The following is a 17,369-nucleotide window of genomic DNA, read 5'->3' as shown; positions in this document are numbered from 1 at the left end:
ACAGTTATGGGGGAGAGTCCCCCGTAAAGTCAGAGGTGTAGGTGAGAGCATAAAACAGACTCTGGTTTTGGGGTTAGATGCTCGGGAACAGGGGGTTTCCTGAGGCTTGATCACGCCTTTGCGTATGCCAAGCCTCCTTCGTCATGACCTTTGCCATGGGCGGAATTCCTCATGCTGGCCCCCGGCACCAGGAGATCTTCCTGAACCAGGGATCAAACTTGGGTCTCTGAATTGCAGCCAGTTTCTTTACCATCTGAGTTACCAGGGGAGCCCATGCTTTATGATAAAAAGTATATGAATTTGGTCCAAATTTCTGGCACAGAACTCCTAAAACCCTTGGAATTTCTAAGCAATGAGAATTTCTAGGTCTTTTGTTATGTTGAGGTGATTTTAGCCCCCCACCTTAGGATGGGGTTGACTGCCGGGAGAACCAACCATGTGTCTCTGTGTTTGTGAATATGCGAGTGTGTGTGAAAATGAGTATGCATGTGGGAGTGTGTGTGTAAGAATTCTCAGCTCCAGTTCCAAGGAGCTGGAACAATTGCCAATGGTCTGATTTATTTACTCATGCCTTTGTAGGCATAATACCTATGTATGTAATCAACGAAGCTTCTACAAAAAAAAAAAAAAAAACAGACAGGGTTTGGAGAATTTCCAGGTAGATGAACACGTGAAAAATTTGGGAGAATTTGCTCAGAAAAAGTATGAAGTTGTGAAGTTGCTCAGTCGTGTCTGACTCTTTGCAACCCCATGGACTGTAGCCTACCAGGCTCCTCAGTCCATGGGATTTTCCAGGCAAGATTACTGGAGTGGGTTGCCGTTTCCTTCTCCAGCAGATCTTCCCAACCTAGGGATCGAACCTGGGTCTCCCACACGGCAGGCAGACACTTTACCGTCTGAGCCACCATGTATAGAAGCTCTGCAAACCCAAGGAGGTGAGTCATTGGAACCTCTAATCCATAGCACAGGTGATAATCTGGGCTTGCAACTGGCATCTAAAGTGTACGGAGGAGTAGGCTTACATGGCTGCATTCATCTGGCAGCTGGCAGTCCAAGAAGCTGGACAGCCCACGAAGGCATCACTTACTCGTCCCATGCGTTTGTCATGCCCAGATGGGCTCTCCAGCGGCTGGCTGGCTTGAGCTTCTTCACAACATGAGGATCTCAAGGAAGCCAGCCTTCTTGCATTATGGTTAATTTTTCAAGGAGGAGACAAGCTGCCAGTCCTCCTATGGCATGGATTCAGAAGTCATAACACACCACTTCTGCACTGTATTAGTCAGAGAAAGTCACAGGCCAGATTCAAAGGGTAGGAAACAGACTCCTCCTCTGGCTTGGGGGAGTGGGGTGGGGTACAGGAAACAAGAGCTGGTGGCAGCATCTTTTAAGACCGTCTGTCATCTACATCTGCATTGGATAGATTATCCTTTTGCAAAATTAATTAGAAACATTTTTGCCAGTTGATCATTTGCCTTTTGATTTTGCTCATATTTATGTATATGTGTATAGTGTTTTTAATAGTTTACTTTGAAACAATTATATAATCACAGGAAGTTGCAATCATAATACAAATTCCCCTTGGACTCATCACCTGGTTTCTCCCAAGAATAAGATCTTATGGTAACATCAAAAAACATCAAAACCAGAAAATATCAAAACCAATAAACATCGAAGTCAGGAAAATTGACATTGGTATCACACATGTCATTCTATCCTGTGTAGAGATTCATGTAACCACTACCACAATCAAGGCAGAAACCTTGCCTGTGGACACAAAGATCTGCTAGAACTTCTTCCTCATTGCCATGACCCACGCCCTCGCGCCACCATACTTAACCCCGGCAACCACTCATCCGTCTTTTTCCATCTGCAAGGGGTCAAATAGTGGCTTCCAAAAAGATATGCCCGAATCCTAACTCCAGAATCGGAAACCAGAGAATGTCAAGGATTAGCTCTTCTTTTTAACAGATTGAGCTTTTAATGCCATGTCTAAGAAATCTTTACCAAGAACTAGGCCTTTGAGATTTTTCTAGATGTTATGTTGTGAGAGCTGTATAGTTTCACAGTTTATAATTAATTCTCTAATCCATCCTGAGTTAGTTTTCGTGTAAAGTGTAAGATTTAGGTCAATGAGGGGTTTTTTTTGCCTATTGTTCTAGCACTCTGTTGAAAAACTATCTTTCCTCTGTCTAACAGCTTTTGCACTTTTGTTCGTAATCAGTTGGCCATACTTGCTATTTCTGGATTGTCAATTTTGTTTCATTAATCCTTCCACCAATACAATACTGTCTTGATTATTTTAGTTTTAAAGACTTAAAAAAGGGGTGATTCCTTCCATTTTATTCTTCTTTATCAAAACTGTCTATAACTATTCTAGTTTCTTCTCCTTTCCATATAAATTTAAGAATAATCTTGCCTATATCTAAGAAATATCTTACTGAGATTTTTATAACAATTGGTTAAACCTATATATCAGTTTAAGGAGAACTAATATCTTTGCTATGTTGAATCTTTTAATTCACAAACATGGTCTGTCTCTCCGTTTACTTACACAGATGCAGAAAACAAACATGGGCTTGCCTCGTGGCTCAGCTGGTAAAGAATCCACCTGCAATGCGGGGGACCTGGGTTCGATCCCTGGGTTGGGAAGATCCCCTGGAGGAGGGAAAGGCTACTGACTCCAGTGTCCTGGCCTGGAGAGTCACAAAGAGTTGGACAGGGCGGAGCGACTTTCACTTCACTTTCTCTCTTTGCACTTTGGAGGTTTTGTATTAGAAACTCTCTCATGCCTAGGTCAGCACCCTGTAGTTTTCAGCATTTGAATCCTGCACGTGTTTTGTTAGATTTATACCTAAGTATTTCTCTTTTTTTAAGTGATTATAAATAATATTGAATTTTAATTACAGAGTCCAGATGTTCACCGCTAGTGTGTAGAAATACAGTAGACTTTGTATTCTATAACCTTGCTGAAACCACTTAGAGGGTTTTGCAGACTACCTGAGATTTTCTATGTAGTCCCTAAATGTTGTCTACAAATAAAAACAGTTTTATTTCTTCCTTTCCAATAGTATATTGTTATTGTTTAGTTGTGTCTGACTCTTTTGCAGTCCCATGGACTGCAGCCCACCAGGCTCCTCTGTCTGTGGGATTTTCCAGGCAAGAATACTGGAGTGGGTTGCCATTTCCTCCCCCAGGGGATCTTTCCAACCCAGGGATCAAACCCATATCTCTTGCCTCTCCTGCATTGCAGGTGGATTCTCTATACCACTGAGCTACCAGGGAAGCCCTTCCAATGGTATACATTTTATTTTCTATAGTTGACTTGCACAGCTAGAACTTCTGATAATATATTGAATAGCAGCGGTAAGAGCAGACATCCTTGACTATTCCTGATTTTAAGGAGGAAAGATCTAATCTTTCACCATTGAGCACGATGTTAGCTATAGGACTTTTGTAAATGTTCTTTATCACATTGAAGAAGTTCTTTATCTCTAGCTACCTAGGAGTTTTTATCATGAATAGATGTTAAAATGTGTCAAATGCTTTTCTATATCAATTGACATGACATGTGATTTTGTTGATATGGCTGGTTACATTAACTGATTTTTGAATGTTGAACCAACCTTGTATCCTTGGAGCAAACTTCACATGGTCATGGAGTATAATTGGTTTTATGTATTGCTGAATTCTATTTGCTAATGTTTTGTTAAGAGTTTTTGAAACATCTTATAATTCTAATGTCAGTTAAACCTCCATAAAGTTGAAATTTTAAAATAAAACTAAATTAGCAGAGAAAAAATCATTGCATCTATATGCATGAGGGAATATATATTGATGCATTGTGTCTATATGCATGAACAATGTATATAGTAGTCTCTAGGTTCTTCTTTCTCTTTTTTTCATTTGTTTGGCATGGTCTTTGTTTCAGGGTAATACTGACTTTTCATTAATTAGTTAGGAAATATTTTTTCCTCCTCTGTTTCCTGGAAGAGGTTGTATAAAATGAGTGTTAATTTTTTTTAATGTTTGATAGAATTCAGGAGGGAAATCATAGTCCCAGAGATTTCCTTTTGGGGAGTTCTTTAATTTTGAACTACATTTTGTTAATAGTGATGTGCTCTGTGCTAAGTTACTTCAGTCATGTCCAGCTCTTTGCAACCCTATGGATCATAGTCCACCAGGCTCCCCCGTCCCTGGGATTCTCCAGGCAAGAACACTGGAGTGGGTTGCCATTTCCTTCTCCAGTGCATGAAAGTGAAAAGTGAAAGTGAAGTCGCTCAGTCGTGTCCGACTCTTAGCAACCCCTTGGACTGCAGCCTACCAGGCTCCTCCATCCATGCAATTTTCCAGGCAAGAGTACTGGAGTGGGTTGCCGTTGCCTTCTCCCATTTCATATTGGGTTAGTGTGAAATCTGTGTTTTCAAAGAAGTGATCCATTTCATATGAGTTGTCAAATGTATGTGTGTACAGTTGTTCACAGTATTCCCCTTCCATTCCTTCAGTGTCTGCAGAGTCTGTTTTATTCCTGATATTAGTAACATCACTAATACGTGGCATCTCTCTTTTACCTTTGTCAACCCTGCTAATGTTTTGTGAATTTTATGAATCTTTTCAAAGAACTAGCTTTTGGTTAATTGATTCCCTCTGTTGTTTTCCTGTTTTCAGCGTCACTAATTTCAGATCTTATCTCTATTATTTCCTTCATTCTGCTTGCTTTGGATTTTTGTTGTTGTTCTAAGTTCTTGAGTGAAAACTGAGACTATTGATTTGAGACTTTCCTCCTTTACTAATATAAGCATTCAATGCTACAAACTTATTTTCAGTAGCCCTTTGGCAGCATCCCACAAATGTTGATGCTATATTTTCATTTCTAATGTACCTTTTAATTTGCTTGAAGACTTCCTCTTTAATCCAGGGATTATTTATGAGTGTATTGTTTAGTTTCTGTTTGGGAGATTTTCCTGTGATTTTTCTGTTACTGATCTCTAGTTTGAGTCCAGCATAGTTGGGGAACACACTGTATGCTTTCAGTGATTTTATACTTTCTTTGGTTCATTTTATGACACAGGATGTGGTCTGTCTTATTATATAATCTGTGGGTGCTTGAGAAGAAAGTGTGTTCACTGTTGTTGCCTGGGATGTTGTATAAATGCCACTTAGAGCTTGTTGATTGATGGTGTTACTGAATTCTTCTGTATCTGTAATGCTTTTCTGTCTAATTGTTCTATTAATTGTTGAGGAGGAGTGTTGAAGTCTCTAAAATTGTGGAGTTGTCTCTTCTTTCCATTTTTTCGGTTTCTGCCATGCATATTTTACAGTTTTGCTGTTTGATGCATATACATTTAAGACTGATCTCTCTTCTCTTTTTTTTCAACTTGAAGGAAAAGCGTTTATTATCTGAGAGTGACACACAGGAAATCTGTCTTATAAATTGTGCTTAAAACGTTACAGTTTCCAACTTTCTTTAACGCTAATCTTAATGCTATAATAGGTTGTGAGATATGTGTTTTGACTTGAGAAATTTTTTTCCTTTTCTAATTAATTCTCAACTTTACTATATGAAGCATTTGTGGTGGAGGAGTTTCAGGAGTTAGCACACTGTTGGAGAAAGGGTCTGTTGGAGGGGTTCAAATGGCCATTTTCCTAAAGGGACTTTCAGAAAACTTCAGTTCATCTAGAAAATCAAAGTGCTCGCTCTCCAATGATGAAGTTTGGGAAAAAGCATTTGTGTTTGCATTCCACTGTGACCCAAGCTATCTCCACCACTCTGGTCTGGACTCCATCCTTGTCTCTCACGTTCTTTCTGTTCCTGTCAGAACTGCCTGTGAAGCTTTCCACTGGGACCAGATTCTCCCAGCACCCCCGTTTTATTCACGTGACTCCCCATCTGGATTCCCGCTAGACTCCCCCACATCTGTGCAGATTCTTAGAATACCGGCCTTTGCTTTTTTTCCCCTCTCCCACCTCCCACCCTATCCCACCCCTCTAGGTGGTCACAAAGCCCAGGTTTGAGTTCCACGAGTCATACAGCAAATTCCCACTGTATCTATTTTACATATGTTAACGTCTATGTCTCCATGCTGCTCTTTCCATTCGTCCCACCCTATCTACCCACTATCCTGTGTCTATAGGTTTGTTCTCTATGTCTTCGTATCCACTGCTACCCTACAAACAGGCTCGCCAGTACCATCTTTCTAGATTCTATATATATATGCATTAATGTATATTTGTTTATCTCTTTTTTAGTTACTTCACTCTGAATAATAAGCTCTAGGTTCATCCATCTCATTAGCACTGACTCAATTATGTTCCTTTTTATGGCTGAGTAATATTCCGTTGTATATCTGTACCACAACTTCTTTACCCATTCATCTGTCGATGGACATGTACTTTACTTCCATGCCCTAGCTATTGCGAATGGTGCTGCAATGAACATTGGCATACATGTGTTTTTCAATTATGGTTTTCTCACGGTACATGCCTAGTAGTGGGATTGCTGGGTCATATGGTAGTTTTATTCCTAGTTTTGAAAGGAATCTCCATCCTGCATCCCATAGTGTCTGTATCAGTTTACATTCCCACCAACAGTGCAATGGGGTTCCCTTTTCTCCACACCCTCTCCAGCATCTATTGTTTGTAGATTTTTTGATGATGGCCATTCTGACTGGCAGTGAGGTGATATCTCATTATAGTTTTGGTTTGCATTTCCCTAATAATGAGCAATGCTGACCATCTTTTCATGTGTTTATTATGATATGTCTTCTCGACAGACTGGTCCTTTTTTTGGTGGATTAGCTTTATTACCATCACATGATTTCTCTCTCTGTCCCTGATAATTTTATTCACTCTGAAGTCTATATTATTTAATATAAATATAGCCACTTCTGTGTTTTTAATTAATGTTTGCATAGTATACAATTTTTACCCTTTTACTTTCAACTATATTGTTATAAACATTATAAGTTTCTTGTCAACACTGCATAGGTGGGTCATGGTTTTTAATCCAGTTTGCCTATCTCTGCCTTGTAGTTGATATATTTAGACTATTTATAATGTTTACATGTTAGGGCTTAAGTCTGCCATTTTATATTTCCCTCTTATTCTCTCTGGTTTTCACTTACGTTTTCTTATTCCCACTTTCCTTTGGGTTACTGGGACTTTTTTTAGAATTCCACTTGACATATCTCTAATGTCTTTGAATGTATTTTTTGTATACCCTTTGGTGGTTGCTGTATTACATTATATGTATATAATTTCTATAATCTAACATTTTAGGAATCAGTGAACTAAAATGGACTTGAATGGGTGAATTTAACTCAGATGTCCATTATATCAACTAATGTGGGCAAGAATCCCTTAGAAAACATGGAGTACCAATCATAGTCAAAGAAAGAGTCTGAAATGCAATATTTGGATGCAATCTCAAAAGTGAAAGAATAATCTCTGTTCATTTCCAAGGCAAACCTTTCACTATCACAGAAATCCAAGTCTATGCCCTGACCAGTAATGCTGAAGAAGCTGAAGTTGAATGGTTCTATGAAGACCTACAAGACCTTCTAGAACTAACACCCAAACAAGATGTCCTTTTCATTATGGGGGACTGGAATGCAATAGTAAGGAGTCAAGAGATACCTGGAGTAACAGGCATATTTAGCCTTGGAGTACAAAATGAAGCAGGTCAAAGGCTAACAGAGTTTTGCCAAGAGTTTGCACTGGTCATAGCAAACATCCACTTCCAGCAACACAAGAGACAACTCTACACATGGACATCATCAGATGGTCAATATTGAAATCACACTGATTATATTCTTTGCAGCCGAAGATGGAGAAGCTCTATACAGTCAGAAGAAACAAGACTAGGAGCTGGCTGTGCTCAGACCATGAACTCCTTATTGCCAAATTCAGACTTCAATTGAAGAAAGTACGGAAAATTGACCATTCATGTATAACTGAAATCAAATCCCTACGATTATACAGTGGAAGTGACAAATAGATTTAAAGGATTAGATCTGATAGACATAGTGCCTGAAGAATTATGGATTGAGGTTCATGACATTGTACAAGAGGCAGTGATCAAGACCATCCTCAAGAAAAAGAAATACAAAAAGGCAAAATGGTTGTCTGAAGAGGCCTTACAAATAGCTGAGAAAAGAAGAGAAACTAAAGGCAAAGGAGAAAAGGAAAGATATACTCATCTAAATGCAGAGTTCCAAAGAATAGCAAGAAGAGATAAGAAAGCCATCCTTGGTGATCAATGAAAAGAAATAGAGGGAAACAATAGAATGGGAAAGACTAGAGATCTCTTCAAGAACATTAGAGATACCGAGGGAATATTTCATGCAAAGATTAGCACAATAAAAGACAGAAATGTTATGGACCTAACAGAAGCAGAAGATATTAAGAAGAGGTGGCAAGAATACACAGAAGAACTATACAAAAAAGATCTTCATGACCCAGATAACCACAACGGTGTGATCACTCACCTAAGGCCAGACATCCTGGAATGTGAAGTCAAGTGGGCCTTAGGAAGCATCACTATGAGCAAAGCTAGTGGAGATGATGGGATTCCAGCTGAGCTATTTCAAATCCTAAAAGATGATGCTGTGAAAGTGCTGCACTCAATATGCCAGCAAATCTGGAAAACTCAGCAGTGGCCACAGGCCTGGAAAAGGTCAGTTTTCATTCCAATCTCTAAGAAAGGAAATGCCAAAGAATGTTCAAACTACCGCACAATTGCACTCATCTCACACGCTAGCAAAGTAATGCTCAAAATTCTCCAAGCCAGGCTTCAACAGTACGTGAACCATGAACTTCCAGATGTTCAAGTTGGATTTAGAAAAGGCAGAGGAACCAGAGATTAAATTGCCAACATCAGTTGGATCATGAAAAAGCAAGAGAGTTCCAGAAAAACATCTATTTCTGTTTTATTGACTATCCCAAAGCCTTTGACTGTGTGGATCAAAACAGACTGTGGAAATTCACAAAGAGATGGGAATACCAGACCACCTTACCTTCCTCCTGAGAAATCTGTATGCAGGTCAGGAAGCAACAGTTAGAACTGGACATGGAACAAGACTGGTTCCAAATCAGGAAAGGATTACTTCAAGGCTGTATATTGTCACCCTGCTTACTTATCTTATATGCAGAGTTCAGTTCAGTTCAGTCGCTCAGTCGTGTCCGACTCTTTGCGACCCCATGAATCACAGCACACCAGGCCTCTCGCTCCATCACCAACTCCCGGAGTTCATTCAGACTCACGTTCATCGAGTCAGTGATGCCATCCAGCCATCTCATCCTCTGTCGTCCCCTTCTCCTTCTGCCCTTAATCCCTCCCAGCATCAGGGTCTTTACCAATGAGTCAACTCTTCGCATGAGGTGGCCAAAGTACTGGAGTTTCAGCTTTAGCATCATTCCTTGCAAAGAAATCCCAGGACTGATCTCCTTCAGAATGGACTGGTTGAATCTCCTTGCAGTCCAAGGGACTCTCAAGAGTCTTCTCCAACATGACAGTTCAAAAGCATCAATTCTTCGGCACTCAGCCTTCTTCACAGTCCGACTCTCACATCCATACATGACCACAGGAAAAACCATAGCCTTGACTAGACAGACCTTAGTGGGCAAAGTAATATCTCTGCTTTTCAATATGCTATCTCGGTTGGTCATAACTTTTCTTCCAAGGAGCAAGCATCTTTTAATTTCATGGCTGCAGTCACCATCTGCAGTGATTTTGGAGCCCCCCAAAATAAAGTCTGACACTGTTTCCACTGTTTCCCCATCTATTTCCCATGAAGTGATGGGACCAGATGCCATGATCTTCGTTTTCTGAATGTTGAGCTTGAAGCCAACTTTTTCACTCTCTGCTTTCACTTTCATCAAGAGGCTTTTTAGTTCCTCTTCACTTTCTGCCATAAGGGTGGTGTTATCTGCATATCTGAGGTTATTGATATTTCTCCCGGCAATCTTGATTCCAGCTTGTGCTTCTTCCAGTCCAGTGTTTCTCATGATGTACTCTGCATATAAGTTAAATAAGCAGGGTGACAATACACAGCCTTGATGTACTCCTTTTCCTATTTGGAACCAGTCTGTTGTTCCATGTCCAGTTCTAACTGTTGCTTCCTGACCTGCATACAGATTTCTCAGGAGGAAGGTAAGGTGGTCTGGTATTCCCACCTCTCTCAGAATTTTCCACAGTTTATTGTGATCCACACAGTCAAAGGCTTTGGCATAGTCAATAAAGCAGAAATAGATGTTTTTCTGGAACTCTCTTGCTTTTTTGATGGTCCATCGGATGTCGGCAACTTGATCTCTGGTTCCTCTGCCTTTTTTAAACCAGCTTGAACATCAGGAAGTTCATGGTTCAGTACATCATGTGAAATGCCAGGCTGAATGAAGCACAAGCTGGAATCAAGATGGCCAGGAGAAATAGCAATAACCTCAGATATGCAGATGACCCCAGCCTGATGGCAGAAATCAAAGAACTTAAGAGCCTCTTGGTGAAAGTGAAAGAGGAGAGTGAAAAAGTTGGCTTAAAGCTCAACATGTTATGGGGAGGGAGGCGGGAGGGGGGTTCATGTTTGGGAATGCATGTAAGAATTAAAGATTTTAAAATGTAAAAAATAAAAAACTAAAAATAAAAAAAAAAACAAAAACAAAAACAAAAAAAGAAAACTAAGATCACGGCATCTGGTCCCATCATTTCATGGCAAATAGATGGGGAAACAGTGGAAACAGTGTCAGACTGTTGGTAACTGTTGGTGACAGACTGGATGGTGACTGCAGCTATGAAATTCAAAGTCATTTGCTCCTTGGAAGAAAGGCTATGACCAACCTAGACAGCACATTAAAAAGCAGAGATGTTACTGTGCCAACAAAGTTCTGTCTAGTCAAAGCTGTGGTTTTTCACAGTAGTCATGTACAGATATGAGAGTTGGACTATAAAGAATAACTGATGCTTTTGAACTGTGGTATTGGAGAAGACTTGCGAGAGTCCCTTGGACAGTAAGGAAATCCAACCATCACTCCTAAAGGAAAACAATCCTGAATATTCATTGCAAGGACTGATGCTGAAGCTGGAACTCCAATACTTTGGCCACCTGATGCAAAGAACTGACTCATTGGAAAAGACCCTGATGCTGGGAGGGACGGGGGGGCAGGAGGAGAAGGGGACGACAGAGGATGGGATGGCTGGATGGCATCACCGACAGTATGGACATGAGTTTGAGTAAACTCCAGGAGTTTGTGATGGACAGGGAGGCCTGGTGTGCTGCAGTCCATAGGGTCACAAAGAGTTGGACACGACTGAGCAACTGAACTGAACTGAACTGAATGGTGTTGCCACTTTATCAGTTTGAGTGACGGGAAGAACCCTTACCTCCTTTAAAGTCCCTTTACCTTACACCATTTATAGTTGTCTTAAATATTATCTCTATAAACACTGAGCCCCACATTCAGTTCAGTTCAGTTCAGTTGCTCAGTCGTGTCCGACTCTTTGTGACCCCATGAATCACAGCACACCAGGCCTCCCTGTCCATCACCAACTCCCAGAGTTCACTCAGACTCACGTCCATCGAGTCGGTGATGCCATCCAGCCATCTCATCCTCGGTCGTCCCCTTCTCCTCCTGCCCCCAGTCCCTCCCAGTATCACATTAGACGGTGTCATAATTTTTACTTCAATCATCAAAAATAAAGAGGGGAAGTCTATTGTATTCATGTACATTTTTCTTCTTTTCTGTATTTATCTACATTGTTCTTTTCTGATGTTCCAAGATCCCTCTTTTGTTATCTCCTTTCTGTTTGAGGAACTACCTTAGCCATTCTTTTTATGGTAGATCTGCTAGCAGCCAATTCTCTTAGTTTTCCTTCATCTGAGAATATCCTGATTTTCCCTATATTGCTGAAGCGTATTTTCATGGGCTTGACACAATTCTGGGTTGACAGTCATTTTTTTTCAGCATTTGAAACAATACTGTACCACTTCCTTGTAGTCTCCATGGTTTCTGGTGAGAAATCTGCTGAAATTTTAATTGTTTCTCGCCAAAGGTTTCCGCATTGTTTCTCTTTCGCTACTCTCAAGGTTCTTTTAATTTGTCTTTAGCTTGTAGATATTTGACGGATGTGTGTTGACGTAGATTTCTTCAAGTTTACCTTTGAGTTCACTCATTTTCTTATTGTACATTCAGGTGTCTTGTTTTTGTTTGGATTTTTTTTTTTTTTGCCAAATTTAAGAATCTTTCAGCCATTATTTCTTCAAATATTTTCAGTCCCATGTCTTCTCCTTTCCTGGGACTCTGATGGCATAAATTTTAGATCTCTGTTAGAGGCCCACATGTCTCTGAAGTTCTATTCTTTTTTTTCACCACTTTATTTTCTCACCATTATTTCAACTGGATAATATATTTCATCCTATCTTTTTTTTTTAAATATGGAACACTTTGCAAATTTGCACATCATCCTTGTGGAGGGGCTGTGCTAATCTTCCCTGTATCATTCCAATTTTAGTATATATGTTGCTAAAGCAAGCACTATATCATTCTATCTTTAACTTAACTGATTTAATTGATTCTTTCCCCTATCCTCTCCATCCTACTCTTAGGCCAGTTTTTGAGGTTTTTGTTGTTGTTACTGCACATTTAGGTACGAAATTTTTCAGGGTTCTTTATATCTTCTATTTCTTTGCTGAGACGTCCTATTTTTTCATTTGTTTCAAGCATATTCATCATTGGCAATGTTCTGTGTTTCACCCAACAAGTATAGAAGTCTTGGCTCCTCACTTGGCCTTCTCTGCCAGCACCCTACTAATGGAGGCATAGATGGAGCTACCTCATTACAGCATGGCAAGAACAGAAGTCTAGACCCTCTGGAGAAGGGCATGGAAACCCACTCCAGTATTCATGCCTGGAGAATCTCATGGACACGGGAGGACAGGCCAGAGGGTCGCAAAGAGCTGGACACAACTGGAGTGACACCACACGCACGAGAACGGAAGTCTAGGCGCTCCTCACGGCCTGTGCTGACACGGATGGGCTGGGGCCATCGTTTGCATCTGTGGAGTCTGGCTGAAGTAGAGCAGTTATTGTCTAAAAGTTTTGTGTCTTGCCAGGCTATATCTTTCTGGCCCTTTGACCTCAGAGAGCAGGCTTCGTGGAGTCCTTTACTTTGTCGGCTTCTATCTCTCTACCTTTCAGAGTCTTCTTGCGTTCATTTTATCCACAACTTCCAGGAGTTTTAGTTGTACTTAACAGGAGGACCAGGAAAAAGTACGTCTACTCCATCTTTCCGGAAGCAGGGTGGAAGGTTCTTTTTAAATATAATCAAATCCGGTTTATATTCCTACTAGCAATGCACAGTGGTTGCATTTTCCCCATAGCCATACCAACACTTGTTTTCTGTTTTATCATAGTCATTCTGATAAGCGTGAAGTGATATCTCACTGTGATTTGCATCTGCAATTCCTTCATGACTCCTGATGTTAAGCATCTCTCCAAGTGCTTACTAGACATTTATATACCTTTTTTTGGATAAAGGTCCATTCAAGTCTTTTGCTTATTTTTGAATTGGGTTGTTGGGAGGGTTTGTTATTTAATTTTAGGGAGTTCCCCATATACTTTGTTATCAGATAGGTGTTTGCAAATATTTTCTTCCACTTTTCTACTTTGTTGGTAGTATTCTTTGATGCATAAAAGTTTTTAACTCTGGTGAACTCTAGTTTAGCCATTTGTTTTCTTTTTTTGCCTTTAGCGTCGTATCGAAGAAATCATTACCAAATCCAGTGTCATGAAATGTCCCCTATGTTGTCAGCTAAGAGTCCTATAGCTGGGAGCTCCCTAGTGCTCTCGTGTTAGGGTTACGCCCTTTCACTGCTGGGGTCCAGGTTCAGTTTCTGGGCAGGGAACTGAGATCCTGCAAGCCACGTGGACAAAAAATAAAATAAAAACGTGTTTTACAGCTTTAGTTTTTACACTTCGGTGTTTCATCCATTTTAACTTAATTTTTGCATATGGTGTTAGATAAGGGTACAGTTCTTTCTTTTTCATGTTGATATCTAGTTTTCCCAGCACCATTTCACAGCACTATTGAAAAGACTGCTCTTCCCTATTAAATGGTCTTGGCAATATTGTCAAAAATTACTTTGTTAAAAGAGTGAAATCATGAATCCATAAAATATAAAATAAGCAAATACAAAATATTTAATTCATTGATTAATGATAAATCAATAAGATGTTGCAACCAGCTTAAAGGAGAATTCAAAGGACAGAGACATACATAGAGCGTAAAATGAATCTATAAATAGATATAAATAAAATTGACGTTTTGGGGGGTGTATTAGTTTCTTATTGCTGCAATCACAAATTTACTGGCTTAAAACAACAAATTTATTACCTTACAATTCTAGAGGTCGGAAATCTAATACGGGTGTTCCGGTCTGTTTCCTGCCTTTTCCAGCTTCAAGAGACTGCCTCATTCTTTGGTTCATGACTGTGTCACTCCAGCCTCAGCTTCCGTTGTCACATCTCCTTCTCTAACACTGACCCTGCTGGTAACAGGATCCTTGCAACTACATTGGACCCTTCTGGGTAATTCAGGAGACTCTCCTCATCTCAAGATCATTAACTTATCATATTTGCAAAACCCTTTTGGCCATGTAGAGTAACATATTCACAGGTTACAAGGATTATGACACGGACATTTTGCAGGGAGCATTATTCTGCTTACAAAAATGGGGGGTCAATTATTCCTTCCATCATAAATAATTAATTTGCATATATAAGATTAAAATCATTTGCACTGGGAACTTCCCTGGCATTCCAGTGGTTAAGACTTTGCCTTCCAATGCAAGTGGTCAGGGAGCAAAGATCTCACATGTCCCATGGCCAAAAAAACAATGTAAAACAGAAGCAGGATTGTAACAAATTCAATAAAGACTCTTTTTAAATGGTCCACATGAAAAAAAGAAAGAAAGAAATCACTTGCATTGCTATTGGTTATTTACAATTTGCATATATGTGTATGTCCAGTTGCTCAGTCCTGTCTAACTCTGCATGCCCCGTGGATTGCAGGCTGCCTGGTTCCTCTGTCCATGGGATTTTCCCAGCAAGAACACTGGAGCAGGTTGCCATTTCCTCCTCCAGGGGATCTTCCCAACCAGGGATCAAACCCGTATCTCCTGCACCTTACGCACTGCAGGTGGATTCTTTACCACTGAGCTACCGGAGAAGCCCCATTTACAATTTACAAAATTATAAAACAGCACAAAGGTGCAGACCCAGGAGGGGATAATCCAGAAAGTAGTGTTTAGCTTTCCATTCCACTCCGAAGCATAGTTTTCCATTAAAGATACCTCATAATCCTTTTGACCTATTTCAAAGTCTTTCACAGTTTTTACTGATTCTCTAACCTGCTTCATTCCCTTATTGCTGTTTCAGGTTCTTTCCTCACTGATAACCTCTATATGCTTTATTGTGCTTTCCGCTCTACTCTCTTTCAAGCTCCTTTTAATTTAGTGTTCATTTCTGATTTTGTATTTTCTTCTGTTTCTCTCCTGATTTCTACCAAGACCTGATAGTTCACTATCTTCCTTTTATTTAGCTCCTTCTTTCCTAAGGTCTTAAATTTCTGCTGTGTGGTCTTTCTTCAAAGCTGCAACTACTTCACTGAGCTATTATTATTTTGTGTGTGTGTGGCTAATGCCTTTATTTTTTTAATTTAAATTTATTTATTTTAATTGGAGGCTAATTACTTTACAATATTGAATTGGTTTTGCCTTATATATATTGGAAGGTTAGGGTACAATTTTCCCCCACTTTTAGTAACATTTTTTCTGGTGTATTTTCTTCATATGCAGAATAATTCTGTTTTTCTTTCTCACTATTTTTCTTATGATATTCTTATAAATGTGTTGTAATACCTATTATGTTACTGATATTTCAGTGAGTTCTACTTTCTTGGACCAGCTGTTAGTGGGCAATCCTGTATGTTGGTAGTACAGGGCCCCCTCCTCTGTGACTACAAAGGACAGTTTCTTTCACCTACTCTCTGCAGAGCCAGGCCACCAGCGTAGAAGTGCTCCCCAAAGCTCACAAATACGTGACAACTAAACAACACACTCCTAGACAACAAATGGGTCAAAGAAGGAGTCAAAAGGAAAACCAGAAAATGCTTTGAGATGAATAAAAATGAAGACAACAAACCGCAACTTATGGTATGCAACTGAACAGTGCTTAGAGGAAAACTTATAGCTATTATCTCCTTTATTAACAGAGAAGAAAGAGCCTACCAATAACCTAATGGTCTACCTCAAAACACTGGAAAAAGGAGGGCAAACTAAACTGCAGAAGGGTTTCTTCCCAACCTCTAAGCATCTCCAGTTCCTTTATCAGTAACTGCTGTCTCCAAGGAACACTGAGTCTGCCTTCCAGGGACCCACTCTTTTCCTAAAGCAGTTATTGGTAGGTTGGCCACATCTAGACGCCCTCCAGGCCCATCTACATCTCTGGACCTCCTCCAACTGATTTTCAATCTTTGTTACAGCAGCTCCTCCTCGGGGTAAGACCTTCTCCTTCTAGGAAGCTCTTGTTAGACTCTCCCCAAGACTCTCGCCCTTCTTCTCTGCCAGTCCTAGTGATCAAGCGTGAGAGCCTCTGACTGCAGTTAAATGTAACTCCGGCTTGGAGCTTTCCCCTGTCTCCTAGGGTCACCAGAGGTGCCGTTCCATGTTGTTATTGAGATATGGAGGAAAGTTCAGCGTACTCAGTGTTCTTCTGCAGGGTTTTTAGGACAAAAAGTGTGAAGGTCTGTAACCAAACTGCTGCCAAACTGCTGCCTGAGTCCTTCCCAGGTTTCCGAGGGGTTTTCTCACCAGATAACTCAGTCTCGATCGTGGCTCACGTGAGAGGGCACAGGGAGCTATCCCAGCCAATGGTATTGGGGGAGCCCTAGGCTATACCACCATGCCTCTCACCAAGGAACAGAGGCTGCTGCCCGCTTGCATGCACGCTGAATTCCGCATTTACGCTGGGATTATTAAGCCAGAGTGCAGTCCTGCAGTTCAGCTCTGATGTTAACAATCAAGAGCTAGCATCAGGCTCCACAGGGTAAAGCACAGCAAGTAAACGTGTTGTCAGTCTGTGCTCACTCTGCCCCTCCAGGTTTACAACAGGGTACAGCATCAACACTGCACCATCTGCAAAAGCCCCTCTGCCCAGGGCTCCCCGGCCATCTTTCCTCCTCACCCTCCCTCTTGCCACGGGCTGGGTCTGCTCCTCTCTCCTCCCACAGTACCAGCCTCTTGGCCTCAAATTCCTGTACACAATCCCAAATGAGTCTGCAGGACAACCTCTGCTCAACTAAGAACTCACTAAGGTGAGCCCTA

General features: G+C 40.6%; 1 non-coding gene across 1 annotated transcript; it reads right to left on the bottom strand.

Annotated features, from left to right (window-relative positions):
- Positions 1-12,416: 12,416 nt before the first annotated feature.
- Positions 12,417-12,519, bottom strand: LOC138441877 (U6 spliceosomal RNA). Its single transcript, XR_011257453.1, has one exon. It is a non-coding gene; the product is annotated as a U6 spliceosomal RNA (small nuclear RNA).
- Positions 12,520-17,369: the final 4,850 nt, after the last annotated feature.

This window comes from Ovis canadensis, chromosome 5 (genome assembly GCF_042477335.2).
Source record: "Ovis canadensis isolate MfBH-ARS-UI-01 breed Bighorn chromosome 5, ARS-UI_OviCan_v2, whole genome shotgun sequence".
In the NCBI taxonomy this organism is placed as follows: Eukaryota; Metazoa; Chordata; class Mammalia; order Artiodactyla; family Bovidae; genus Ovis; species Ovis canadensis.
Note: the sequence above shows the minus strand (reverse complement) of the source record. Positions and strands in the feature narration are given on the sequence as shown.